The sequence below is a fragment of the Anser brachyrhynchus genome (assembly GCF_964034855.1).
Source record: "Anser brachyrhynchus genome assembly, chromosome: 17".
Classification (NCBI taxonomy): domain Eukaryota; kingdom Metazoa; phylum Chordata; class Aves; order Anseriformes; family Anatidae; genus Anser; species Anser brachyrhynchus.
The window spans coordinates 3,453,342-3,481,340 of record NC_137710.1 but is presented as its reverse complement, the minus strand read 5'-3'; the positions used below and the strand labels follow the sequence as shown (position 1 = coordinate 3,481,340).

At 47.1% G+C, this 27,999-nt stretch overlaps 1 protein-coding gene across 14 annotated transcripts in view; it reads left to right on the top strand.

Annotated features, from left to right (window-relative positions):
• The first annotated feature begins 5,229 nt into the window (after positions 1–5,229).
• The window catches only part of PITPNM2 (phosphatidylinositol transfer protein membrane associated 2), a 132,286-nt gene continuing 109,516 nt past the window's right edge, over positions 5,230–27,999 (top strand). For 3 of the 14 annotated variants that reach the window (XM_080558870.1, XM_080558869.1, XM_080558863.1), the window contains exons 1-2: positions 5,232–5,632; positions 20,208–20,307. The gene's annotated coding sequence lies outside the window, so the exon portion shown is untranslated. Of the gene's footprint in view, positions 5,633–5,717; positions 11,348–12,075; positions 12,262–12,313; positions 17,139–18,022; positions 18,291–20,207; positions 20,308–27,999 lie in introns of those variants that run through there. The other 11 variants (XM_080558871.1, XM_080558874.1, XM_080558876.1 and 8 more) reach the window with 11 other exon arrangements.

The following is a 27,999-nucleotide window of genomic DNA, read 5'->3' as shown; positions in this document are numbered from 1 at the left end:
GCAATGTTTAGTAACAGAAAGAGTAAATATAATAAAGCCAGTTGTTTAAGGTTTTTTTGAAATGATTGATTGAACCAAATCTTTCTAATGTTCTAATTCTTGTCACAATGTTCTGCTTTTGTTTTTATTAATGTAATTATTTAGATGGGTGTTTTCATGACAGCTAGTCTACATGGTGATATTTAGAAATGTTGTACCAGTAATTCTTAATGAGCACAATACATTAATCTGTTTGTTAACAAAAAAAATATGCTGTTTTATAAAGATCGCTGAAAGATGACCCATCCAAATGTTTTGCATTCTTCTGGGAAGTTTGCTTAAGGCAAGCAAATGAGGCTTTGCTACTTCCTATCATTTTATATACCTCCAAGATCACGCTGCTATTCTTGTTTGTTTTTTTTTTTTCTATCCTATCTAATAATTTAATAGACAATTACAAAACAAATAAAAGAGCCCTGTTTTGTTGATAGGAAGGCAGCATTCAGGTGTCAGACATAGCTCTTGTGCTGAATCCGTCAATATTGGAATGAAGAAGGCAACAGCATGGGATGAGAGGAGCGTAGCGCAGAACTATGAGCCATTGCTGTCACCTTGTGAGGGAGACTTCAAGTATGCACCGAGGATTAAGACTCTGGCTGAAACAGAGAGGCTTTTTGATGAGCTGACTCAAGAAAAGCAACAGGCAAAGATGATTTTTTATTTTAAAGTTGTGACTAAACATAGTTACTGTACGAGAGGTGAGGGGTATAGCTGTATTACCTATCCCACGCATGGCTGAAGTTCATGGGTAATTTCCATCGTTAATGTGGGAATGTGCCATTATCATTCCCTGCTCTGCTTCTGACACTACAGTCCTTTCCTGTTCCTAACTTTGTTAAAGGAGAGTCATTTTAACATGAACACAGTGTGGATGGAAGGGTTGGAGTAAACTTACTTTCTTCTTTAGTGGACAGTGGCTTAACTCAGCCTTTCAAACAAGGAAGGCTATTTAGGCAACTAAGAGCGCTCTCTTCAAAATGCTCCTTGAGTGTCTACTTATACGATTAACTTTTGTATTAGTTTGGTGTGGCATTGTGTTATGGTAACATAAGTTGTTGTTTAAGAACAGTATTGGACATGTATCTGTAGCCTATGTACCTCACCCCTCTCTCTCTGTAAGGTTAGTTAGGAAGGAATATATTGGCTCTTGAAGCTCTAATTTACATCTGAAATATTTTCTGTTACTAGATTGAGGCTGCATTGAGTCGAATTCCTTGTTCTGCTGGAAGAATGACTTTGCAAGCAAGATTAAATCAGGTGCAAAAACTTTTACCTACAACTGTTCTCTTCAGTTGCTCTTCCACAATTTGAGGATACATAGTTTAGATGAAAGTTCAAATTTTGAAATCGATATAAGTGCAATTACTATGGAAATTACTATTCCACTGAGAGTTGTTCCTGAATATGGCTGAATTGTGAATCTGTTTAAAATGCTGTCTCTAGACTTTAAAGCATTAAAAGATAAAGGGGAATTTACCTCAATTTAATCATAAACACACTCTGAATTATCTTGTAAAAGGTGTAAGTTTGTGTGATTTATGACAATAATTCAAAAAATAATAGTTATATGTTTATATAATATTTTTATTGGTCTGACTCCGAATGCCCAAGCCAAAAAAAAAAGGAATGGGAGCAGAAGGAAAAGAAAAAAGTCAACAACCCACAAATACACACACACACATTAAAAAAAAAATATGATAAATCTACAGGTCTGGCTCTAGTTTTTGGATGCTAACAGAATATGCTAGCAATATATCAGAAAGGATTCTAGCTGAATGTAGGAATAACAGTAGTTTATTCATTTTAGAAGGATCACTGGATTTTGTTGTATGTTATTAAATCCTTTTTTTTTTCCCTTTCTTTTCTTTAACTGCTAGGAAGCCCTGGAAGATCGCTTGGAAAGGATTAACAGGGATTTGGGATCAATACGCATGACTCTGAAAAGATTTCATGTTTTACGTACCTCTGCAAATCTTTGACAATTCACTCTTGAATTCAAATAAGCTTTTTTTTGCACTAATATATAATTATGCACTCAGTAAATGCAGAATTGTTTTGTATTTTTATAAACCCTGAATAGTAGTTTTACAACTATGTTACCCTTTACACACAGCAATATTTTGTACTTCAAACAGCCACCTATATTTTAAACATATTTTTGTTACTGTTGAGGAATCGATGTTTATCCTGTATTGTAATATTTTTAGAAATATTAATTATTTTTAAATAATGATATTCAATGTATAATAAGAAGAAACTAAAAGGCAGCTTGTTTTTGGAAAATGACCGTGTTATCTTTTTTGCACTTCATTTTCCTCACCATTTTATAAATATCTATGCTATGTTGTAAATATAGCTAATAGTAAATTTTGAATTTTCATACAAAAAGCAACATGAATTACCAGTGTTAGATAACCACTGCTATATGGTAAATCCTTTTAATTTAAGTCTTATAACTTGGATATTTTTCATTGTGACAAAAAACTGTGAGGAATACTTTCATTATGGCTGGCTGGCTGCAAATTGGTATATGTTTTGCTAGTTTGGCTGCCTCTGGCTATGTTTGTAAAATACTGCTCTAAATTATTTGGTGTCTCCCAACAGTTCAGGGAGTAATACTTTGATATCACGAGGACCGGGATTAATGAGACTGACAGTGGCCAGGTTGTCTCCCAATGAGCAGCTCAACTCCAGCCGACATCCCAGGACGTGTAACTACTCAAGTTTCTGTTTTAATATGCTAGTTAGGGGTTTTGTGCCATGCCAGTGTTCTGACCGCAGTTACAAGCACGCATTTCCAAATGAAATCCAAGCTATTTTTGTGACCGTACATGCATTTTTCTTGGTGAAAAATATGTACTTGCTAGTTGGCATGTTGTTGAATTACTGTTCAACATTGATATTTTCGTTTGCATTTTAATATTAAATAAATGTTTAATTAGATTCTTTCCTCTAGCCCAAGAACAATAATAGGTTCTGGGATATTACATCAGCGATAATGTAGGTTTTAATCATATTGTGTGTTTCAAATTCTGTCCTTGTTCAAGATGTTTAGCCACCAATTATGTGATTATTTTGCAGTGGAAAGGCCAGAATAGCTGTCATAAAGGAAGCTTGTGAAGGTCTGTTTCTAAAATTAGAGTGCTTTTGTTTTAAGATATTTAATGAAGAACTGTCCTACCCATGCACAGTCTTTTTATTTTTTTTTATATAAAGTGTTTTGTGCCTCCACTTCTGCCATGTGGGTTGCTTTTAATATACGATTAGAATTGGTGAGAAATCAAGGATGCTAATTACTCATTTTCCCTTTTACTCTAAAATGTTGAAATTGGGCCTGAATGCTTGGAGATGACTTGCTTGAATATACTTCCTGGCTACACCAATAGATTCAGAATTTTCATGGTATTTCATATTCTTAATTAACATTTTCCCTCAAAAGAGGGATTGAGGGAGGGGGGGAAAAAAAAAAAAAAGAACATTGACTTCCCAGTGCAACTCCAGTATTTAGCTGAACAAGTTTTTTCCACCATTTTAAATTATTAACAGGCAGAATTTAGAAGTATCCTTCAAAAGCAGCATTCAGCAAGCAGCATTTTTCACAAGGAATCCACCACTAGAAAACTTAACGTGGGTCCATTAATGGTCTTGTTCTTTCATGAGCACTGCAGCAAACCCAAACAGAACTTCCCTGACAAGCGTTTGAAACAAGCAGGTAAATCGGTTCAGCTCTTTCACTGCCTTTTCCTTATAACCTCCCTTTACTTTCACTCCATTCTCTCCAGTGCTATTCATATTCATGTACTTTTTTATTACATCCAGAAAACTGAAGTGTGAGTCAGAATTTATTTTTTAATCAAAAGTCCTCCTCCATCTGTTGGAGCTCTTTAGGCTATTTCTGTTCTATTATAACACTGAAGGGAAAAAATAATATCTAAGTGTTGCTCTTCGTAAACTTCTAGGACAACCTTTTCAAATAAATGTCTGGCTTAGGGTGACCTGTTTCAGTATGGTGCCTTCAGCCTGATTCTTCAGAGGGGCAGAGAATCTGCAGTTCCAGATTAAATCAGTGGGAGGCCTGAATGCTTAGTGCTTCTGAAAATCAGACCTGAAGCATCAAAAAAAAAAAAAGTAAAAAAAAAAAAAGTGGGGCACGTTTGGGAAATATGACTGCACTTGCTGTGCACTCTTCTGGATAATGTCTTTTTAAATTTTAAGCCCTTTCAAAATTCTTTGCCTGAGCACAAACGTATTGTCTCTTTCCATAGCTGAGGAGAAATAAGGCCTAGAGGAGCAGAAACTTAGGCTTCTTCGGAGCAGGACTTCAATTGTCTTATTCTTGCATTCTTCCATCTGGCACCTGTCAGCTATGTAGACATTCATCACCTCTTTGACCCTACTAGGTTTTGCTCAGATCTCCAGCTTTTCTTAGTCTCAGACTGACCCTGCAAGACCCTCCCGTGCATAGTTTCTCTGTGATGAGTTGCAGGAGTAGTAACGTTTATTGAGATTTAACTCTAGGAAAAGTCTCTTTATTTGTCCCCTTCTATAGGAAACAATTTAAAAAAAAGTCTCTATACCATTGATAGCTTTAGTTATGGTCTGCATTTCACTGGGAACTTTATCTCTTAATAAATAAAAAGTGACTGGATTTTACAGCAGCAATGCAGGTAGTCCTTACAAAAGAGATGATGCTTGCTGAGTACGGTAAGTTGGGCACCCAGGAGCGTGGGTAACCTCCAGGGATGGGACCTGGGACAGAGCAGGTCCCGAGGAGATGTGTGCGAGTCCTTGAGGCTGAGGCCAAAGCACGGACCTGACAGCAGCTGTGCAGCTCCCGTGAGGCTGACGAGTTGGGAATTACCCAGCGTTTACCAACAGGCTGCTTGCTGATAATAATTTGCAGCTGCGGCAGGGAGGAGAAGCGATGCACCCTGAAACAAAAAAGCAGACAACTGACAACAGTTTAAAAGTTAAAACAGCCAACGTTGCTGCTGTTCCTCCGAGATTTTTGAATGCAAGAAATAGTCAAAACCCTGATTTTCCCCCCCAGAGTTTGGAGGGACCGAAGCCTCAGGTGTGACCCCGTCTCCCCCAGCCCGGAGGGCCGCGTTCCTGGGCTTCCCCCCCCCCGCCTCCACCTCCCGGCTCCCGGCGGAGCGGGGCGAGCCGCGGCCGGCAGGCGGCGCCCCCCCCCCCCCCCTCAGCCGCCCGCCGTGCGAGAGCTCCGGCCCGCCGAAGGAAGTGGCGGCTCCCCGCGGCGGTGGGCACGGCTCGGGCTGGGGAATAAAACCGTGCGGCAGGGGCAGGGGCAGGGGCTGGGGCAGCGGCGGTGCGCTGAGGCTTTTCGCCTTCCCCGCTGCTTTCCCCGCCCCGCAGCGCCGAGCTGCGGCAGCCCGCCCGCCTCTCTCCCCCCCGCAGCTCCCGGCGGGCGAGGGAACGAGCGAGCGAGGAGCCGCCGCCGCCGCCCGCTCCCGGCCCACCCTCGCCGGGGGATTATGCCAGCGGAGCGCCGGCATGTCGGCACGCAGCGACTCGTAGGCAGCCGCCGAGCCGCGGCGGCATCGGCAGCGGGAACCGCGGCCGGGAGCAGCCGGTGCGTGAGGAACCGGGGAGGGGGGGGAGGCGGCGGGGCGGGCACCGGCACCTGGCGGGCACCGGGGCCGTGCCTCGCTGCGGGAGGGGGGCTGGAACCGAGGGGAGGGCGAGGAGGGAAAGGCCGGGCCCGAGGGGCGGCTGCAGCCTCCCCCCGAGGGGCCGGGGCGGCTGGGCTCGGCTCGGCTCGCCTCGGCGGGCTCCTCCCCGGGGCCTCGGCGGGGCTGAGGCGGCCGGTGGAGGAACGGCCCCTGCGGGCCGCGGCGCCGGGGGGTGCCCGGCCGGTGGCTCCCGGGGGTGCCGCGGGGTCGGGGGGACGGGGATGGGCTGGGATGGGACGCGCTGGTCGCCTCCTGCGGTCAGCGGGATGCTTCGGCGGGGAAAGTTTCCCGAATATCGGAAGAAATGACAGGGGAGGGATGCGCCTGGCGCCGCAGCCATAGCAGCGCTGTGCCTCGGCTTTCGGTTGTTTCACGTGAAATTGGGAAGCGAGGGTAACCTTGCTTGGACACGGCCCGCCGGTGCGTCAGAGCGGTTTGGTTGTGCCCCAGCCTTCCCCTCAGTGCTGGCGGGGAGCAGGAGCTGCCCTTCTCCTCAGTGCCCGGCCGCGATCCCCCTGCCACGCTCGGCAGAGGGGCACCCTCAGTGTGGGGTCGTGGCCGCACGGAACTGCACTGGGTGTCAGGGCAGCCCTCAGGCACACCAGGCATGAGGCCGTAGCATGCCCTGTGAGGTGCTTCACTCTGGCTATGGCCCTCCTCATCCTGATTTCTCAGTTAGCACTTCTCCTGGGTTTTGAATTTACCTGAATTTAGTTCTTGGCAAGGCACCGGGTGTTGTCGGGAAGGGTCAGGGTGGCGGCAGCCCAAGAGTCCCCAAAGTATGCTGTGAGGAGAGGATGAAGGTGCTGCCCGTGCCTGTGGGGTCTGCCTCAGGAGAGCAGGGGGCAGACCTGCAGCAGCCGTGCAGGAGGAACGCCTTTGAGATAGAGCCTGGGAAGATCCTCATGGGTTTCTGGGCCTTAGGCACCCCCGGTGGTCACTGAACTGCTGGGTGAGTGGCTGGGGACATCGGCCAGGCTCCTGAGGCGGTGTCTGCACCGGAGAGGCTGGGAGGGAGAGGTTTTCCCTTCAGAACAAGCAGCGGTGCTGTTCTGTAGCCGGCTGATGGGCTACAAGAAGAGATCCCTCTGCTGGGAGGCTGCTGGGCCTGGCGGCCCCTTGTTGCCTCTCCGCCTGACAAAAAGGGCCTGGTGTTGGTGCCCCTGAACAACCCTGGGCTTGGTTCTGAAGCGTTCATTGCTGCCCCGTCCCAGCAGACTACAGCATGAGCAATTCTAGCTCCCTGCCCAGCTGCAGGAGGGTTAATGTCACTTCCTTCACCTCCCCAACCCCTTCTTGCTTCACTGAAGAAGCAGCAGAAGCACGGAGGAGCGTGCCGAGGTGCGTGTGCTGGGCTGCAGCATCGTGAGCAGAGCCAGGAGCGAGGAGCCCATCTCCCTGTGCAGAGCAGTGCCCTGTGCAGTCAGCCACGCAACGCAGTCCGATCAACGTTTTATGTTGAAACGCTGTGGCTGAGACAAAGTTTATTCAAATTGTGCATTTAAAAGAAAAACCACACAAAAACAACTTCTTCCTTTGTTAATAACTGCTCTGAAGTAAGAACTTCCATCTTCTATATGCTCTGGAAGCAGCAAAGTAGATAATATGATGCCAAAAAAAGGCCTAAGTCTTTCGAAGACATAATCTGCAAATGCTTGGCTCTGCACGGGACAATAGTTCAGTAGGGCAGTGGTCACAGATCAGCTTTCACAGGTATTGTGACTTAAATGGGCAGTGGTTTGGTCTCGTGTTGAAACATACATGGTTTGTAGACTCCTTTTCGCATACTGATTCCCTCCCCGTGTCTAGTCTTTTTGCTTGCGCTGTATTTTTATCGTGTAGTTTATTTTTGTCGTGACTGTGTTGTGCCCCCAAGTAACACAAGAAGACTGACTGTGTCACAGAGTTCAGCGCTGGCTTCTGAGTGATTTTTTCCACTGTTGAGTAGGAGGCTGGTGTTTGTAGGACAGCCTTTCCTGTCCTTTGCAGACCTCGTGCCTGCGACGTTCGAGAGGTTGCTGTGTAGCTGGCTATTCTGACAGGTCACCAGCTCCTCGGCTTGGCCCTGGGCTGCTCGGTACCTGAAATGCCTCCTTGGGATACACAAAATCAAGAATGACCAAGCATGAAAGCAGGGTTGCAGACTTGCCCTAGCTTGGTGTTTTTCACAGGAATGCTGCTTTGTCGTCCTTGCGATATATTCTGCTTGTGGCAGCATCTCCGAGAGGGACGGGAAACGAGCAAGGGCTGGAAACGCCGCTTGTTGTGCTTCTTGCTTTTGATAGAGCTGACTTCTGGTAGGCTGTTAGATTTCATTAATCATATTTAAGTTTCTGTCACTAACTTTTAATTAAAAGCATGGTTGATACCACTTTAATGAATGTACGGATGTTAGCCATCTTCATGCATAAAAATGCGTTTTAATTCCCTTACTATTCCCTTTATGGCCCTTAGATGCTTTTGTTGCCATTTAAACAGCATACAGTAGCAGCTGTTTATCTTCTTAATATAACTTTTTCTTGCATCTGTGTTCAGGAAACAGTAATGGTTTGAGTAAACAAATTTCTGGTATCCTTTAACAGTATTTTTAAGTAACTTGGCAGAAAGGGTCAAAAGTGATGTCTAAATAGGGAACTCCGAGGCTCTTGCTGACAGTAGCCTGAGATAACTCTGCTAAAATCATTAGTTACATGAGGTGGTGAGGAAAGCAAGAAGCCCTCGGTGCAGGACTTTTGCTTCTGGTGAGCTCAACAAGGAACTTTCCCCCAGATTATAACTTTTTATTAAAATATCCTTTCTATTTCGGGCTTGCTTCTGATGGTGCATTTCAATGCACTTGCTGCTTGTTGTGCATCTAACAGCCCAAGCGTTTATTGTGATTTACCATCTGGCATGTGGGAGTTTTATCTAACTTCTCATTTTAGTTGACAGCAACCAGTTTGGAAAGACCTTGTCCTGATTTTTTTTATTTTTTATTTTTTAAAGAAATTCTCAAAACTTATAACTGACAGTGGTGCTGGGGGGTTTTGAATTTAGATAGTCTCTCTTCATATTTTTTTTTAAATTCAAAATTTGTTACTGCTTCTGCAAATTGGCCGCAGAGCATCACATCCTTCAAGCAAGGTCATATAAAGAAGGTGCCTTCCATCGGTCCAAGCCAGCATTAATGTCCCCCTCACACCCAAATAAAAATCTTGCCATTCAGTTTTTTTTCTTGGCAGCCTGACTGGAAAGCCTCAGAAAATGGCAAATGAAAGCTGCTGCTGACTCCTGGATGTCGCTTGACTCATGCCATTCTCGCTTATTCATGACAGCGACCAGTTCTAGGACAGGCACGATCCATTGAGAAACAATTTTTGGCAGTTTTTCTTCAGGCTTCTACGAAAGACGTGCCTTGCTTTGAGAAGGGAGGAGGAACGAATATCAATTTCTTTATTTCTTTGATTTTAATTTTCTTAGAAACAAAAAGCAATGTAAGAAAACCATGGTTTTCTTAGTAGTCAGCTTCTCTAAATGGTGAAGATATCTTCTAATTTAATTTTAAAGCTGGCTGATATAGATACGATGCAATTAATATTTCTGTTTATCCCCAAATTAGTGAGATATGTCTAAATTTAATTTTGAGCCCAAAAGCATCTTATATTCAACAATATTCTGTAGTAGCCAAAGTGAATGGAAATGGAGTAATTGGAGGGTGAGGGGCGAGGAAGGGAATAAATAAAACACTTTATTTTTAACTTTGTTTCCTGGATGTTGGAGGAAATCCACACACCACAACATTGTGCTGGGGCTGAGGAGTCTGAGCGTGAGCTCACCCACGACCTGAAAGGGAACGTGGCTTCTCTCTTGGTAGCGTCTGTGCCAAGAGTTCTGTGAAACTTTAAGTGAACAAAACAGGAACATGTAAATATCATTTGTTAATGCAGGAACAGCAGCGCGATTTAGCACGGAGCTAGCTCAGATCCTGTCACATCGGGGGGTTTCGGTCAGCGCAGTGCCAAGTCCGTGCACAGGGCGCCTGAAGTCGTGAGTGATCGCGTGTTTTCTGCAGGTGAGGGCTTTCGCAGGTGTAACTGTGAATGAATTTTTTAAAATTAATAAATAATAAGAGGAAAGCTTTCATTCATCTTTAATTTTAAATTAAAAGAAGAGCAGGAGGAGACGCAGTCAGCATCCCCCGGAACCCCCAGCACCTCGGTGCTGGCTCTGCAGCGAAGAATTCAGGAGCTGCACCGCGGCGCCTGTTCCCAAGCGGTCCAGCAGCGTCTCCACGTGCGGGCTGCAGCACGCCGGGGATGGTGGCGAGGCTGCCGAAGGCTGCAGCGCGGCCGGGCGTGCTGGGCTCAACGTAAGCTCGTTGGGGTCAGGGCTGCCGTGGGGCAGCACGCTGCCTGCAGCCGCGCCGCAGAGGCTGGGAGGAAGGCAAACCCTCGGCTGATGCAGAGGCTGGGCAGAGCAGAGCTGTCAGGGCAGCAGCGTGGGCGGCCGAGCAGCCAATGTAACCCTTTGCGGCTGCTCTAAAGCTTCCCCCAGCTCAGTTAGTGCCTGAGGACTCCACAGGAGACTTTTCGCCGGGTTTTTTAAGCATTTTTATGCAGCCTCCAGGAGATCTCGCTCAGGTAGATCTGAAGGGCTTACAGCATCCCGAAACCCGCATCCTTGCGGACCTCAGTGTTTTTCACACAAAAAAAATAATCTGAGTGCTGAACGCTCTGGGTAAGGAGGGCTCCGTGTGGGGTTTGGTCCCGACTCGGTTGTGTTTGCCAGGTGAGCACAGCGAGCAGGACCCTTACAGCTCCCCTCTGCAGCAAAGCGGACAAGCTGAGGCTGCAGAGCCTCCCTCAGCACCACGAGGGAAAGGGATTCGCCTCATCCTTTCTGTGCCTTCATGCAGCTTGGGTTCACGGGGGGGCTTTCTCCTCGGGCTTCTTTCCTCACTTGGCACAGCCTGGCTGGGGCCAGGGCAAGCCAGTGGTGAGAGGGGGCATGGTGTCAGCTGGGCAGGCAGCTTCATCGCTGCCGTGGGTGCTCAGGAATGGGAGCAGCGAGCGATCAGCTGCGAGTTTCCTGGTCCATCCTCGTGGCAGCGGTTCTTGTGACGGTCCGGGACGTGAGCTGTGATTTGTTTGGATCTCTGGCACTTATGTAAGAAGCACCGAGCCCGGGACACCAATTCAGGCGTATTAGCTGATTTAACCCGCGGAGCAATGACCTGAAGGCGTTCCTTGTTAACAGAGCAATAACTAATTTGGAAGGCAGGAACGTGTAATCACGTTGGCACGTCGAGTGCCTGGGCATATCTTGGTCGTTTGGGGTGAGGCCCTGTTATCTGCAGCTCCAGCAAAGTTTGCAATTTGCATGACTGTTAACCTGGCTGCGTGGTGGGGCTGTAATTCCATTAGGTGCTTTAAAAGGCTGTGGAAGGATTCAGGCTCTTATAGCACAGCTGTGGTAAGCTGTAGTTCGGTTTCTCCTGTGTGTCTGGTCCAGGCTGGCCACCACAAATCTGCTGCGGGGCTCGGTGATTGCCCCTGGGGCTCCTGCAGCTGGTTTGGGATGGAGGCAGAGCGGTGGCGACACCGGGAACCCCAAAGGGCCCTGGCTTCTCTGCGCAGGTAGGGACCGTCAGGCACTGGCTGCCTGCAGTGAGCAACCAAGGGTTTTGCTTGTGTGTTTACATGTGGGCATGGGTGTAATTATGCTTTATGTATGTCCAATGCACGGGGTACAACTTCACTTGGGATTATAATTTGGTTTAAGATTGGTACTGTAACGTAGGTAACCTCCTCCAGGTAGAAACACCATGGAATCTGGAATCGCTTTGCCTGTGTGGGTGGTTTACCTACGTTAGTGCTACTTTCCTTCCTTTTCTTTTTAACAAAGGAAATAGGCATTTTATATTTATCATATCCGATGAAATCGAAATCTAAATATTTACATCTTTTTTTTTTTTTGCTGGATCTGAGGTTGAGAACCAATTGTAGGCGTTCCCAAGCTGTTAGTCAACCTACTGCGCTGAGTGGGTTGGTTCCCTTCGGGTGCTGGGGAGACAGAGCCTCGTGGTTCTGTCCCGCGCTTCTCCTCAGTCTCTGCAGCTGGAAATACTTCCCTCTGTGGGCTTGGCGACCTGGCGTTACGTTCGGAGGGTGTTCTAGCCTAAACATGCTGAAAGCTAACCATGTGTTATCTCCAGCAGCACACGGTTAACTGCAAGCTGTGAAAGTGGAGGGGGAGTTCGGGACGTGAGGATGTAAATAACTCGGAGATATTTGGTGGGAAGGAACAGAAGGGGGAGGAAGGCCTCACGCTTGCTTTTTCTCTGTCATCCTCATCTCCTTTATAGCACTCCCTGTGCCTGACTTCCCGGGCTTTTTACAAAGAGAGATGGAAGATGGCTTCTGTTTTGAGCAAGGATAACCAGCAGCAGGCGTGGGAGATGCTGCAGGGCGCGACTTGGGAGAAGGGGCAGTAAAAATCCCAGTGGCTCTGGCGTGTGGGCCAGCACCAGGTGGATGGACCCAGTTTCCAGGTGGGCTCGTATTTTTTGGGTAGGGCTGGCAGGGGGCTTTTAGGCACCTTGTACAACTCCACTAAAGCAAAGTGAAGGAAAATGAGAAGAGCAAACAGCTCGTTTGTTTTCCCTCTCTTCATTGTTTTCAAGCATCATTTATCCAGGCTCTTGGGACCCATTGTTTGTCTAACATGTATCTGGATTGTAAAACGTTGTTCCAGGTTTTAACTTCAACAGATGGTAAACGTCCTTCAGTGAATATCCTTAAAAACGCATTCAGCGTGGACACAATGTGTCCTCTGTTTCGGGACTAGAAAACCACTTCTAATGCTGCTTTTTGTTTACATTTAATTGCTATAAATAGGCACTTCAAGAGGGCACGTTTATCTGACACACTGTCGCCGTCTGAGGGAAGTAAATGGGGTAAGCCTACTTAACAGGCTGATGCTTCAGGACAGCTCCTGCGTGTTGGCCTCCCAGTTTGAAGGCATCACTTCGGTCAGAAGAGCAGAGATGGTTGGACTTGCCGTGCTGAGGGGGCATGCTTTGGTATTTGAGGCTCTGCTCGGAAATACTAGTACTGGAAATGCAGCATCGCTGTGTCGGGGCGAGGATGGCAGGGGGAAGACCCTGGGTAGCAAAGTTTATCAGTTCGTGTCTCGTAAACAAACCAGAAAAAAAATTGTTTTACTCCTTGTTGGTAAAGTAGAACTGAAGAAGAGATCAGAATGTTTTATCTTAAACATCATTATCAGAATCATCAGCTGAACGGTATTGAGAGACGATTCCTGTTCCTGGTTTAAGGCAGAAGATAATTTGACTTTTAGATCTCCTTTTTTCCTAAATCAAGTGTATGGCACCAGCAGCTCAGAGAGTCTCCTCCTGATTATAAACAGGCTTGGAGCCATCAAAAAAAGCCTTGAAATCAGCTCAACAACTGTTTGAGAACCGCCTTCTTAATATTCCTACCCAGCCCTCTGCAGAGGCCTCCTGCAGCAAACTTGTAGATGTCAGTCGTTCCCGCGCGTTTCATTTAGCCTGCTGCTAAACTTTGCAGGAGATTGTACGCAGATGAGCTTTTCAAAGCTTTTTTTTTTAAGATATATTTGGAAAGCTGGGACCAGCGAGGCAGGAGCTAGCACGGCACAAGCAGTGTTGTGGCCAGGGCTTGGTGCAGCGTGCAGAATGTGACCACATTGCTCAGAGCACCTCTGTTCCCATGTTTCCTCCTTTTTGCTTTTGTCTGGGTTTTCTTGAGGTTAAATTCCTGTTTCTCATTGCAGTTTCTTGCGTGTAGCCCAGGTCTGCGTGTCCGGTGGGGCGGTGAGCAGCCTGCTGCGGCCGGGGATCACTTGGTGGGTCTGGGCGTGCAGACCCCAGCCCAGGAAGGTGAGGAAGGCTCCTGGGTGCTCATCAAGGCTTCGTCCTTGCAGCCTGCGTGGCAGCGAGTGGCCTGAGCCGCCTGGCTTGGACAACTCGAGCAGTTCCTAAAGGTGGTGTAAGCACAGCCACGTGCTCCAGAGCCCAGGGGCTCGGCACTGCAGCGATCAGAAGGTTTTCCATCTGGAGGTGGAAAAAACAAACCTTCCAGGGCTGCTTTATCTCGAGGCTGGCAAAGAGTGCAGAATGAGTGACATATTTCCATTTGACTCATCTGTTGTCAAAGTGGTGACACCCTTGAGTCACATTAAAAATGAGACCTTGTAGCTGAATTGGCATAGCGCTCCGGTAGGCTCGGAGCAGGTGTCTGCGGGCTTTTTCGTTTTGTTCTCCTTAGGAGAATTCTTTCCTCCCTTGAGATGCGATGAAATGGATCAATGCTACTGCTAATATTTCGGGTTAAAAATGACAGGAGAGCCTGGTTCAGGTGCAACGCTGGACATCAGCTCCGAAGACATTCAAATAACCTGCTTTATAACTGCTTAAAGCCCTGAAAAAAAAAAAGAGTGCCCAGTAGCCAGATGGTTGGAAAAGAACACCCCACGATCAATGAGGCAATATGTAAATATTTTCAATCATTACCACAGTACTGCTGTGTTGACATTGAAATTCAAAGTGCTATTCCATGGGACTCCTCATTGATCAGCAGATGAGCTCTGATAAAAAGGAGGATAAAAGCACAATGCTGAGAATTATTATGGATTGTGGCTTTCGTTGACAAGGACAGGCTTCCATCAAGGCCTACAGAATGGATTTTGAACCCTCTCTAAGCCTGTTACTGAGACACAATGTTTCTTCCCTGGCTGTCAAGTACGGATTAAATGGTGTATTATTGCTTGAGCCACTTTATTTAAGGTGAAATGCTGCATAGTTGACTAATTTCTTTGTTAATTGCCACGTTTATGTGGGAAAGGGCAAGGTGGAAGCTGATGCAGAGTTCTCTGCTGGAAATCCACGCAGTAGAAATGACTGGAAAGTAACATAAAGCGTGGGGCTGGATCCAAATATTTGGTGTGGGGATGAAGTCCTCCTGAAGCAGGCTGTAGAGACCCTGTCTGGCCGATTCATTTAGAAATCTTTACGTGGTGGTAGCGTTCTCGTGCATAACACATCAAGTGTATTCAGCATCCGCAGGTGCTGAGCCCACCACGAGGCTTTTCTCCCTTCCTCCACTTCTGTGCTTTCACTCGTGGAAAAAATCACCCGGGTTATACTGCTCGCAGAGGGGAGTTGGGAGCCTGGCTGTAAATAAATGCCTGTAAAAGCAGCTTTTAAGGTCTGAATCCGTGAGGGCCCACCTCAGGGCAATGCCATGCCCGCGCGGTGCAGATGCTGCTGTTTGAGGTTCCTGGGATCCTGCCGTGGAGGCAGAAGGTCGGCGCCTGTCTGGGGAGGTGAGGTGTTCTGGGGGGGGTGTGGGGAGCAGGTTTTGGTGTGTGGTGACACACCTGAACCCTTCCCACCTTACTGGGTGACGGAGAGTGGAGCTGCGTACGTGTATTTGATGCATTTCCTTGGAGGAGGGTGGGGGTTTTGCAGGTGAAAAGCTTTTCACAGCTATAGGGACATCCAGAGCGTTTCTGGAAACCTTTTCGCTGTTTGCTTTCTCTCCCTCCCCTTGGGGCTGGCTGCTGGCAGCGAGGCCAGGACCTGGTGCTCCTTGGGGAAATGCCACCTCGGGGCGCTTTGGAGGGGGCAGGTGCCACAGGCATCAGGTGGGAAGAGTTATCTGGGCGCCTTTCTGAGCTGCTCATATTTTCTAGTTAACTGCTGTGTTTGTCTTCCTTGTTCATTAATTTCCTCTGTTTCCTGGCACATCCTGGAGCCTTTTCATGTGATTACAGAGTTATTCAGGATTTTGATATTATTTCTCCCTGCTTTGTTGCTTTTTAGTCGCTCGTTTATATCCCCTTATTGTTTTAGGGTGACTAACTGATGTGAGAAGGGAAAACACCGTCACTGAGGATGAAGGACTCCTCTGACTCCCCATGGTCTGAAACTGGTGCTTGCGAGCCGTGGGCAGGCAGGGTGTGAGCACAGCTGACACTTTTTAGGGCTAAGTAATCAGTAACGCAGATGGTACAAAGGCAGTCGGCTGAGCTCAAGCAGCTGTAGCATTTGCTAGGAGCAGTTTTGAGCCTGGGTATTTCCTAGGGCAAGGGCTGCTGCACGTGCGGATGTGGCTGGATTTATGCAGGTCTCTGCTCTTGGGCACGAGGCCAGCGTGTGCTGCTCTGGGGTCGTCACCGAGTGTTTGTCCAGGCATGGCAGGGTGGGGGCTCTGCCCGGCCCACCAGTATGAAGCGTTTTAGTGGTGGCACTGACTTAGGAGGAGGACTGGTAACTGGAGTGCAATGCTTTGGTTAAGCAGACAAGCCTTCAGAAGCCAGGAGAAAGCATCTTGCAATTAATCGTCCTCCTTGGAAAGGCGAATGCCAGTTCTACCAGTGTAGAGCAGTGTTTTTGATGTTTCAGCTAAAAATGAGCTGCTTGCCACCTGCTGGGTAGCACCTCATCCTTCTCGCACAGTGCATTTTCATGTGAATCTGTCTGCCGACAGCTGCATCTTTCACTTCCCTCATGTGGTGTGCATGGGGCTGCTCCAGGGCCAGATGTGATCGCTGTGGGTTCAGCTCCGAGCCACCCCAGCTCCCCAGGACTTCCTTGGAGAGAAGCTTGCCCAAAGGGAGGAAGCCTGTACTGATCCTCTTCTGCTGATGACCCGGAATAACAATACTTTTCTAGCTTTTTTGGGAACTCTTGCGTTAACTTGCACTTCTAAATGGTTTTATTCGGTTGCTTTGGACAACCGTGCCCCCTGTTTAACAGGGACCCGAGGTCCCCGGGTTTCAGAAGTGCAGTTATGGAGCAGAAGCAGTTTTAATTTGTATTTGATTACCACGTACCACTACATGTGTCTGAAATGTGGGCAGGGTTAACTACTACTGATCTATAAGGGCCTTACTATTTAATTTTAAGATTTAAGCATAACACTTAAGTTTAAATTTTGAGTTGGTAAGCTGTTCTCACGCCTAAAAATAAAAGTAAGAATAGCATCAGCGAGGCCTCTGCAAGCTGCAGTGGGTTTAAAAAGTGCTGACTTGGGCATGCAATGAAGGTGAATTCTGTGTGATTATTCCAGAAAAAGGAGGTGTATATCTGTGTCATAATGTCCTAGGCTCCATTCATTATCTGTTCCTTTCAGTGTTTACTGTAGAGAAAATGCTGGTGTTTACATTTTTCCAAAGGGTGTAGTTTCGGTTTCTGTTGCTCAGAAATGCTTTGCTTTTAATCACTTTTGATTTCGGTACAGTCAGCAAGTGCATAGAGAGCTCTTTCTGTTTGGAGTAATCATTTCAGACTCGCTGTCACTGAAAATAAGAAAGTTTGTCATCCTTCCCCAACCTCCAAAAAAGGGAAGAAACCCAACCCCGAAACGAGAAAGGCTGAAGCAGGTAGGAAGATGGCTTTGCTTGAAAACTGAGGAGGTTTCGTGGCCGCCCGTGCAGTTTTGTGTAGCCGCGTGGTGAGACCTTCAGGGTCGTCCCCGTGATGGGTCAACTGAACACCGAAACCTGTTCTTACACGCCCCTGCTCGTTCCGAGAAGTGCACTTTGCTTTGCAGAGCTGCTGAGATGAGGCTCTGGGCTGGCACCGTGTAAATAAAATAGCCGTTTAACCGTACGGTGCGGTGGATGTGCCCTGTGGGAGGATATTCTCTGGCGTATCCAGCGTCTTTATAAACTTGTCTACCTGGTGAAGGCAAGCGTGGAATGGACATTAGCAAATCCTGATGCAGCTGAGGAGTGAATTATTGAGAAACAGTAAAAATAGGAAGACCCGATCTGGCTAGATGTATGTTGGTCTGTAAAACCTTGTGAATATAATTAATCCTCTTAAAAAAGAAAGGGAGTGTGAGGATTCCTGTTTATTTACAGATCGGTGTGTTAGAGTGGTTAAAATGAAGAATTTGACTAAACTCTTTTCCAGGAAAGCACAAGTTCAAATGCAAAGCGAGAATAAAATTTTATATTTAAATATATCTCCATCGTACAGATTTGAATAAGTGATTTAGGGAAAAAAAATCCTTTGGGCTTTAAATCATTGCATCACGTATACTAGTAGGGGAATAAACCCTTCTAAACTTCCATTTTGAAATTTTTTTGACTTGGGAATTCCATGAGAATTCAGCGGGTTTATGTCCTCCCCAAAGAGCGGAGACCTGAAACCTGCCTTACAGAGGTTTATATCTACCAAATCTTCTGTCAAGTAGTTCTTAAGTTGATTTCAAGGTATAATTTTAAGAATAGTAATTATTCACTGGTTGTCTTGTTGTAAGCCTCCAGAGTCAGTTTTAAATGTGATCTGCTCTGGACCACATTAGTGTTGGGGAAGAACTGCAGTCAGTGAAGGGACGGAAGACAAATTCATCTGTGTAACCCAGCACTGCGGCCATCTAGTGAGCGTGTGACGCCGCATCGTTGGCCGTGCGATTGCCAGCGTTGATTTGCAGGCCATCCTGGATAGCTTGGCGGGCAATACTTGGTGTTTCCACCTTCCGGAGTGCCTGACAAAGCTAAGGAAGTCCTTTAATATCATCGTGTGGTGTGAGTATCGCCTCCGTGCTGTGTGCGTGAGCTAATAGTTGCATTGCAGAAGGTTTGGAGGTTCAGCCACTTGATGTCCAGCCATTTCAATGTTTTTTATTTTATTTTTTGCCCGGGCTGGGAAAGCAGAAGCGCCGTTTGGGCCCCGTGCGACTGGCTCAGCTGTGAATCAGCAAATGACGTTAATAAGCATTTGTGGACTAAATATATTTTTAAGCTGTCTGGCTGCTTGCTCTTGGTGAGATCTCCGAGATTAATGGTCCCGAAATGTTACTCATGCTTGCTCTTCCTCCAGGATGAATCTGACCCGTGCAAGCACTTTTATTTTTTGGCGTTGCTGTGCAGGAAGGTACAAGCGTAAAGAGCAATCCCACTTTTTACATTATTATTTTTTTAAGTCTTGATGAGACCTAAATCTGTCGACTGAAGCGGGGTGTCACAGCTAAAGGTACCCGTGTTTTCCAAAGGTTCCAGGTCCTTTGGTTCATGAAGCAGTGTGCTGGTGTCATATTTTTTTGTAACCCTTTGTCTCTGGGTGCTGGTCTTACAGGTTGGATCTGGGTCCCAGCAGAGGGGTTGCACTGAGAGGTACTCAGCTGGTCCCTGGCCGTGCTAGCACTGCTTTTCTCCCCGTGGAGTGTGCGAGGGAAGGGAAGAGGCCTTGTTCTTGTTGGCATTTCAAGTCCGGGCCTTTTTGCCTGCGTGCGGACCTGGATTTGCATGTTGCAGTGCAAACCACAGCTCCTGCTGTCAGGAGGGATGGCTGCGCCCGTCCTCAAAATGGACAGGAATATTGCGGCCCCCTGGCATCAGGGGGAGGCTGCAGGTGCTCCGGTCCCTTGTCCTGCTTCCCTTCCCCCCACCTGGGTGACAGCAGGGGCAGAGGGACCGAGGACAAGACCGAAGGCAGAAATAAAGGCCAAGGAAATTAAGAAGACCTAAAGGATCTTGAACGTCCTTGGGAGGATTTAAGAGGGGGGAGCACGTGTGTGCGTGTGTGACCCGAAGTGCTCACCAGATGCTGTAAAAGCAGCATTAAAAATAGTTCCCTGAGGTTGCTGGTAACGACGGGACTCTGCCCGGAGGAACCCTGCAGAGAAGCAGCGTGCTGCCCGGCCCGGCGAGGCAAACCATGCAAGTGCCCCCCGGCCCTCGGCTCCCCTGACAAAAGCAGCCCTGAAGGGAAGCCGGTGGCGGCGAGACGAGGCGTAAGGGGCCACCTCGGCCTGGCGTCTCTCAGCTCTGAGCTGTGTGGGTGCTGCTCCTTCCTACCCTGCCCTCGCCGTCCTGCGGGCCTGGCCCCGCCGCGGCGAGAGGACTGGGGGTGGCTGCGGAGGCAGCTCCGTCTCCGGTTCCGCTGCTGGGACGTGGGATCCTGCCCGCTCCCCGGGGAGCTGTCTGGAAGAATGCTGCTGTGTTGATTTTTTTCTTCTTTTTGATTTTAATGATTATTATTTTTTTTAATTTTCCTCTGGAGTGAGGTCTGTGGTGGTTTCCCCTTCGTGAAAAGCATTCACGAAAAGCTACTTAAAAGGGAAGTGCTTTGGGGGGAAGCTGTGATATTGTGCAGAGAGAGCAAACGAGTGGTCAGTGCGGTGTGTGTGTGTTTTTCTTCTCTTTTTTCTTTTCTTTTTTTTTAAATTTCCATGAGTTAGAGATGGCGATGACTCATAGCTTGGAACGCACTTTAAATCCCTGAGGTGCTCATTGCCGCCTACCATCACGTATTGAATTTCTGACATACCGGAGGGATGTCTGCAGAGCAACTCTGATGTGCAATTATAAAATGTTGTAGCTGTATGTTGTTTGCATAGGAGCCATTAGCATGGTATAACTGTGAAAATAATGCAGCTTTATTCTTGCTGTTGATTTCCCATGGGCAAAGCAGTTAAGCAACTGTGCTTTATCTTTCTTTAGGATGTTGACACATGTGGACCAACAGTGACATCCTTTTCCAGCACTGCTGTCTTTGCTCCCTCCTGCATTCAGAAGCATCTAGAGAGATTTTTTGCAGAAGGTAGGTTCTGGCAGTTCAGCTGGATGGCTGTTCTTTCTCTCCTATACTAGAAAAAGAAAACATTTACATGTTACTAGGGAGAATGGTAATGAGGCTGGTGGATACTAGCTTGCTGGCGAGAGAGGGGATTAACCTTAGCTTGGGTTCCACTTGAATATGCGCCGAGGGGAAACGTGATAAAATGGAGTCTGGAAGAATGGCTGTACGAGTTGCCTTTGAGAAGGGCTTGGCAGTTACAGGACATGGTTGGCTTAAATTATGTAGATATGTGTTGGTGATAAACCTCTTTTTGAGGAAAACTCATGCTCCCCACCTTTTTCTGCTCAGTCAGTGTTCTTGTTTGTTCTAAATCTTTCAAATAAATAGATCAAAAGGGGAAATGGCTGTGCAGGATGTGCAATTAACATAAACTTTGTGTGTGTACTTAAATATTTTGTGGGTCTCCCCCCCGAAAAAAAACACCAAACACAACACTTAACCTTATTGCATTTTATTTGTACTGAAATAAACAGCATGCAGCCTCTGGTGCTGCCATAACGTTGCTGTTAATTTCTACCTCCCTTTTTTTTTTCCCCATGTCCGAACTTCTAACTTGCTTTATGTTTCAAGAGGATTGCCATGCAAAACTTCCATAGTAGAGTGTAGATGGGGAAGTGAGTACCATGTGTGTTTTTTTTTTTGAGAAGTAAATCTTAAGAGTTTTTTTTCTTTTTATGAATGTATGTACCTGCTACTCCCTTGTGCTCTAACCTCTGAAGTATTGCTTGTGGGTTCACTGTGTGCGTCTCCAGCTCCCACTAAACCTCCTTTGTGTGAGTTCTAGAAATGTGTATCACACTCCTAAATCTGTGCACAAAATTAGTGGCTGAACAGGAATTTTTTTCAGTAGATGGGGTGTCAGCCTTTAGACTAGCAGAATGGGTAGTTCTGCGTCTTACTTTCCTCCATTGAGTTTCTTGCCACTTATTTTCTTCCCCTCTGTCAAAAAGTGTTTTTAACTGTTAACTCCACCAAAGGTTTCTCTTTGCAGTGACACGGTGATGTAGCAATTTTGCAGTTTTGCTGCAGGATGCTAAAACTCAAAATTCCCAACTTTTGGTGTAAGAGTAATGGGTTGCAGGGAAGAGCAGAGAAGGGGTAAATGAGTTTGGATCTGAGACTGCTCACACATCAGACTGAGGAAATCCAGAGAAATTGAAAACGCGTTTCTGAGTTGCAGCAGTTATGCTGAAACCACAGTGACACCGGCTTTGTATTAACATGCAATACCTGAAATCCTTGAAAATTAAGGGTCACTTGAATACTTTAATTATCTCCTGTCAGCAAATTGGCTCCCAGTGAATTCATTACCCTTCCCCGTGTTGATTCCCTTCCTGAAGCCTCTCTTAGCATCAGCAGAGCCCAGGGCTGGCTCGAGTAGGCTGCTCACAATGCTGCAGCTTGTCCCTCGGTGGGATACCTAATTTTCTCTTGAGAGAGCTCGGCAGCTTCTCTTCTGCCCACTGCAGCCCTGTGGTGGAGCTGTGGACAGGTCTCTCCGGGAACAGACGCCGCTGTCAGCAGCTTTACCAGAGGAGTTGATGTAGTGGCATTAATTGCCATGTGAATTTGTGCTCCCGTGCTGAGGGAGGACATCTCTGTCTCAAAAACTATGCCTCCCTTGCCACAGATCACTCGATGTCCCCTTGCTCCCCTGTAGGGTGTTGCAGAGGAGAGCATTTCTCTGGATTAACGGCAACAGCAAAGAACCTTAATCCTTAGCGATGTTTAAGGTTCGCTTTGCTTTGGGACTGTGGCATGGCACTTTTCACTTGCCTGAAGGACTCAGCACTCCGCAGGGCTGATCTTCCTCTCCAAGAGGTGCCCGAGTGGTTGTTGAGAGCCTGGGCAGGTGAGGGGAAAGTGCCTTCAGTGTTGTTCCCAGCGAAACGAATCCGTGCCGCTTGCATTGCTGGAGAGCAAGTAATGTCCCTGGATTGGCAGGTGAGGAACATAAGAAAAATGGGTTTTAAACATCATGAGGGAATGCAGCATTCGTGAAAACAAAGGGCTGAATAACAATCTCCACAGCGCAGGAAAATGCTGTAGCATTCTGTCAACGTCCCTGTGCAGCCCGGAGGCTTTGAAGCAGGACCCAGCAAAAATAACGGGAGGACGGTCCTCTGGAATTCATCCCTGGGAGTATTTTGCATGGAATTATTTCAAAAACCAGGGAAGTGACCTGAATCCCTGGCACAAGCAGAAAGGCAGAGCAGGGTCTGAACGCCTGTGATGCTCCTATCGTGGCTGTGGGACCGCAGCGAGAAGCCGGCTTGTGGAAGAAGCATGGTAAGGGGAGGTGGAGGGTGCTGATGCAGCCGCGGAGGCGCCTGCACCATCCCTCAGCATCCTGCCTCCAGCTGTCAGGGACACTGCACTGCCTCTGTCTCCTCCCTTCCTGCAAGAGCAGAAGCTGGATGGGATGAGTGAGTGCCTCCCCGTCAGAAGAGGCAGAGCCTGGCTTTCCTCTCCCAGAGCCCTGTACTCTTCTACGTGGAGACAAACTGGGGCAAAATTTTACTTTTTCTCTGCCCTGTGCTTGTCGGGGGCCTTGGTGCATGACCTGTGACATGACAGTAGTACCCCTTGTGAGGGCTGGCTTTAAGGAAACCGACTGAATTCTGTGCAATCTGTCATCAAGTTGGATCCTTTGCATACTGCAAAACACTGTACAGTTAGATCGAGGTGATAACACTTCAGAAAGCTGGGTGAGCGCTGCTGCCGTACCGGCAAGGAGGGCAACCCTGTTTGGCAGCATAACAGCACTACAAGCGCGGTGTTCCCGTACCTCAGTGTGTAAAGGTTACGGGTTAGGGTGGCACATGTTATGGGGCCAGGCTGCTAGCAGGTCAGGGAGGGGGACTGGGGGCCTTGTACGGGTAGGAGGTGGTTACAGGTGAGCTGAGTTAGACCTGACAGTCCAGGTCGTAAATATTTGGAAAGGCACAGAAATATCCCTATGAAAAAAAGGTAGTCTCCTGAATGGTCTGACGTGAAGTTTCTGGTGGATCTAGGGTGGTTTTTCTTTTTTTTTTCTCCTCGGTCATTTTCTTCCTTTTTATAATAGAAGCCCTAGACGTGAGGAACTGTTTGGACATGCGTATTTAACTGGGAGGAAAGAGCTGTAACACTGGTGTGGCTCTAACCACAAACTGACGGTTTCCTGCTGCAAGTAACTTTCTATAGACCTAAACCTCGTTCGCTTGTGTTTGTCTGCGCTGTTTAAATAGCTGAGGCAGATTCCACTGCTTCTAGGCTTCTTGTTTTTGATGAAGGCTTTGTTGTAGCAGTTTGGGGGGTGGCAGCATGAAGAGAGATCATTAGAGATCTAATAAAAATTCAGGGCTGGTGAGGTCCAGAAGGCTCTGTATCTTCAGATCTTGTGTAACAGAGAAGTCAAGAAGCAGCACCATTAAATGTGTCAGAATGGCTTTGTAATTATATTTGCATGCATAAAGCTGTTTATTTCTGGGTTGATAGGATGTAATCACATGAACCTACATGCCTGACTGAGACCTCTTCATCCAATATTTCCATGGCATCGTTACGTGCTTCTAATTCTCCTCCCCTTCCCCATCCTCCTTCCCTGTGATGTGTTAAATATCACGGCCGCAAAAGCGAGAGCACGTTTCTCCCTGCTGTTCCCATTCCAGCTGGAAAACTCGGACAGATCCTTCCCTTGTGGTTTGTGATACTGTAAATAAAGGCTTGGGAGGTCACACGTTCTCCATCTCAAGTTATTTTGATTCTGGTGCTGGAATGGTGGGGGGGGTCAGGGATCAAAAAAAAAGCAAAACCCCAAATTGTTCTGGTTTATTGTGAGGAAAACAACTCATTATTATAAGTGAAAGCAGTTGGAGAAAAAGAAAGACAGTCTTTGAGTAAAGCTGAGAGTTGGAGAATTAGAATCAAGCATTTCAGAGGAATCTCCTATTAAGCTTTGAATGAAAACTCACCTACAAGGGAGAGGTTCTGGACACCACGCTCCTGTGATCTGGTGCTGTTCCTGGATGCTTCCGAAAAAAATGTCTAGCTTTAAAGGCATATTGACAGGATTCTGTAAGCATATTGGTGAGTAATTTTACTGCTGTTCATCATGAGTGAACAGCATTAATATGTTAAGTGACCTTTGAGCATGTGAGTAAAGTGGGCTTTTAAATACGGGGCTGAGAATTTCTGCCCGTGGGTCTCGCTGGCTGTGATGCATCTTGTGGTTTGGCCAGTCTGAGTCGTTGCTGACAGCCTGGGGCAGGACCCGATGGTCTGGGGCACGGTCAGTGGAAAATACATTGCGCACACCCGCTCCAGGCATGCGGTGCGGTTTGCGATTCTGCCCCGATTGGCAGCAGGCAGATGGGTTGCGGTGGCTGCTACGGCTGCGTTTCACGCCTGGTGCCCTACATCTGGCGGGCTTGGTCTCCCCAGCTGTGTTCCTTTCCACGTTGGTGTTCAAGGCTTTGAGCGTTCACAGAAAACACTGCTTAGGTTTAGACTTCTGTTTCATATTTTTTGATTTTGACATTTGTACAATCCTGGTTAGGTTTTACTAAGAAATGAGCTCAAAACAAGGTCCAGCGGCCTTTATTACTGGCTGGTGGTATGCAGAGTATGATTAATGTTGGCTTACTGGGGAGAAATGAAGAGTTACTGGCAACTGTGTCACTTCTTCTGTTGAGTTTTGAAGAGCCTTTTCCTGGTAAAGATTTTTTTTGTTACTTTTATCAAAACAGGATATAAAATGTGAATATAATTTGTCACTACAGAGCTTGCATTTACCTTGACACTACAGAAGTATTTCTTTTTCCATAAACTATTACATTCAGAAATGCACAGCAGGAACAAAAGAGAAACTTTCCACATCTAGATGTTAATCTTTGCACAGGATAGTCTTTTGATTCAATAACTCTTCTTGCTTGATCTTCTTTTGCATTTTTTTCTTTAATGGGCACGTGACATATGGACATAAAAAAAAATAATGGCCCAATTTCACCCCTGCTGTAGCTCATTGACGTCATTAAAGCTACAGCAGGGATGACTTGGCCCAGATTCTTTTTTAAAAAAATAAGACCTGATGAACGACCCCTCATGGAAAAGCTCTGTAGAGAAGGTTGTCCTGGGCATAGCACAGAGGAGGTGCTATGTAATTTGTGATAAAATTCCCAATGGCAGCCTTCCCGTGAAGTGGGGTAGGACCCTTCCTGAAGGGGACAGGCAGCAGGACACGTGCTTGCAGACTCGCTTTCATGATGCCTTAGCAGCATGGTAGAAAGGGATGGTTCATGAAGTGATTGAAGGCTCCTTAGAGAGACAGATCAGGGTGGAGACGTGACTTGCTGGGAAGTTTTCAGAGATGGTTTCCATCTTTTCCAACACACAAGCGCAGTCTTCGGGACGTGAAAACATGGTTGAAATGATCTGGGAGAAACTTGCCTTGAGCAGATTTTTAGGAAACCAGTTTGTATCTGTTCTGACTCCTACAAGCCAGTTATTTCTTATTCCTTAGCGCTGCCCAGAGGTAGCGGTCCCTGCCACAGCCAAAGGACGCATGGGCAAGCTGTTCGCCATCTGAGCGCAGCAGCTCTCTTCCCTGCAGGGGAAGATGTGCAGGATGCTCCCAGGGTCGGTACTTCAAGGTAGGTCTAAGGTGCTACAAACTGCACAAAAATAATAAATTCAATCTTGATTTAAATGCTTAGTCTGATTTAAGCCAAAATACCGGTTCGAATCTGAAAACAGATAAAAAAAAAACGTGAAAGGTTCTTGCACAGCTATTGACTGCTTTTCTTTTTACTGAAGTAGGGGTAGCGATTCACGGCTGGGAGTTCTGCACATCTTTACACTAACTTACAAAGTGAACGTTTTGCTCACGTTTACAAAAAACTGCAGGAAGAAATGCTCTTTAAGGAGCAGTCATAGGCCCCGAAGCTGTATCTGCAGTGGCTGAATGCTTGATCACTGTTTGCAATGCCAGTATTAGTTGCCGAGGGCGTCTTTAACCTACTCAGCTGAATTTTTAGTTCTTGGTAGTAATAACTATCTGGCCAAGACAGGTTCTCTGGCAGTTAGTCCAAGAAATCAGATATTTTTCTGATGCCAGACTCTTCTGGTCCACTGAATATTACTGCAAGAACACAGAGTTCCCAAGAAGGAAAATGCTTACTGTGGTTTTGGTGACAGTTGGAGCTGACTCGGGAGAGGGAGAGATGGAGCGAAAAGCACTTCTGTCTGCTTGTAAGAGTACATTCGTTTTATGGGGCTGTTAAGTGGGAAAGTTTGCTGCAGTCGAAAGCCAGCATCGTGTCAAAGTGACATTGACTAGTATAAATAGTGAAGGGGGAATTAGATCTTCAGAATATATTCAGTCTTTTGATTAGTCATCCAAAACTCTGCTGGTAAGACGGAAATAAATGTGGGTTTAACTTGTTAAATGTCCTTCTAACTGTGAAAGAGCCAGGACAACCAAGTATTTAATTCACAGTTTCCAGTGAGACCTCCCAGGGGCTGCCAGCAGGCTTCCCAGGAAGAGCAGTAATGCCAGGGGAGGTAGAGGTGGGGGAAAGGTAACTGAAAACTGCTGCCTTAAAGCCTTTGGGAAGCAAAGGATGTTTGGTGTTACGCAGATAAGAGGGATGTTAACTTCTTGTTATTGCATAGAAAACACCCTTATTTGCAGAAACTGTGCTCCTTGGAGCTTCTCTTTCCTAGTACTGGTTTCTTGCACTCATTTCAGGTTGCCCTACGTTATTGTTGGTGGACCTGTTTAGAGTCTTATTGCACTGCTACTGAGGCCAGAAGCAAAACTCCATAGACTTGAGCAGAACCCGCCCTAGGACTTTAGATAGGTGGAGCCACCACACCTCCCTCCGAGCCGACGGACGGGCAGCAGGGGCTGGCCGTGTATCCAGAGCCAGTAAGTGCTTATTGCAGAGAAGGGTTAGAGCGTGAATTCTACCCGAGTAAGAGAATGTACGGAAATCCTGAGATCGTGCGTCTTTTTGACTGGCCCACAGCAGTTAAATTCCTAGAAGCAGACCACCCGTGGTGGGTCTTGGTGGAGTACCAGCTCCCTGATTTAGGAATAACTTAATTTCTGCAGCATGTGGTACAGAGATCCTTGTCTTAATAGTGAGGTGTGCTTCCTTTGGCTCAAAATCTGGTTCTTAGGAAGGTGTACAGCTGTTAATGGTATTAGCAAGCAGTTGTGTTGCATCTGTATACGAAGCACGTCCGCTCCCCTAAATCAGTGCCGGTTTCCCTGCTGAAGACCGAGCGGAGCACGTCTCGCGCAGTGCTCGGGAGCGATGCTGGGAAATCGCGTGCTGCAGCCAAGTTTGGTTTATGTCCCGTGAAACATCAGCGTGGGGATGTGCACGTGGCTCGGCTGTCCCCGGGGTGCCTGCAGGTTATCAGTGAGATAACCCTAGCGCTGAAAGCGCTGTGACGGGTGCGGCTGACCGGCTGCGACCACTTCTGACTGCGTGTCGGCTCGAAAGCTTCAAGTGGAAGTGATCCAAAAAGCGCCACTTCTCGTACTGCAGAGCCTGCTGCCACGGTGAGTCTGCTTCACTCCCCGTGCCCGGCCCCGCTGGCTGTGAGCAGGCAGAAAGCTGCTCCAGCAGATCGATTGACAAACCCTCCTGCGTATCCAGTTTG